General features: G+C 34.1%; 1 protein-coding gene across 1 annotated transcript in view; it reads left to right on the top strand.

Annotated features, from left to right (window-relative positions):
• Positions 1-322, top strand: part of LOC308167327 (ras-related protein Rab-40B-like) — a 16182-nt gene extending 15860 nt beyond the window's left edge. Inside the window, exon 6 of the mRNA XM_080541730.1 lies at positions 1-322. This exon is cut by the window's left edge and continues 1039 nt beyond it. The gene's annotated coding sequence lies outside the window, so the exon portion shown is untranslated.
• The last annotated feature ends 503 nt before the right edge of the window (positions 323-825 follow it).

Below are 825 nucleotides of genomic sequence, written 5' to 3'. Positions count from 1 at the left end.
GCCTTTCTAGAGATAGATCTGTTTTTCTGTATGAAAACCTCTCTGTCTGTTTTTAGGATGCTCTCTCAGCTAATGTTATCTGACCAGCAATTCTTGATATATAAACATTTGTACATTGTATTTGTATGATTTGTATCATAATTTGCTGTTTGATACTATATTGCTGTTATTTACCGTTTGGTTTGTATCTGTTTTCAATGTACAATGACAGAGATTATGATATGTAGAGCGACACCAACACCAAAGACAGAAGATAAAGGAGGCAGTCACTGAATGAACAACTTATTTTGTGCAGAAATTAAAGATGAATGAATACACTGATTTCCAATAAATCTCACAAACAGGAATGGTCTTGGCTCAAATATTTGTTTTTCACATGTTGTCCTATACAAAGATGTTTAGTCTTTATCATTTTATTTAAGAATATTAAAATCTGTTGATGATAATAATAACAACCTTTCATACATAAGAATGCAGCTCAAAGTGCTGTACAATAAAGCGCAAAAGAACAGATTAAAAAAGGAAAACAAATAAGCGCAAAAGAGTACATTACAGTGCTAAAGAAAGAAAAGGTAACAGAACAAAACATACAAGGAATAACAGTAAATGAGTAAAAGAGTATTGAAATGTATTGACATTTTGTCATTGAAATGTCTGTATCACACTCTGAGGCAACAACAGTCTGCTGTATCACAGCTGATGTCCCTTTCAGATTTGAATGATCCAGTCCTTGTGTTCTGTGTTCTCTCTGTGCCTGAAGGCCTGTGCAGAATCAGTCAGGAATTCAAACGATTCCGAGTTTCAACGGGCCTTCATTCCCGATAT

This window comes from Nansenia antarctica (assembly GCF_963989245.1).
Source record: "Nansenia antarctica genome assembly, chromosome: 11".
NCBI classification, from domain to species: domain Eukaryota; kingdom Metazoa; phylum Chordata; class Actinopteri; order Argentiniformes; family Microstomatidae; genus Nansenia; species Nansenia antarctica.
Note: the sequence above shows the minus strand (reverse complement) of the source record. Positions and strands in the feature narration are given on the sequence as shown.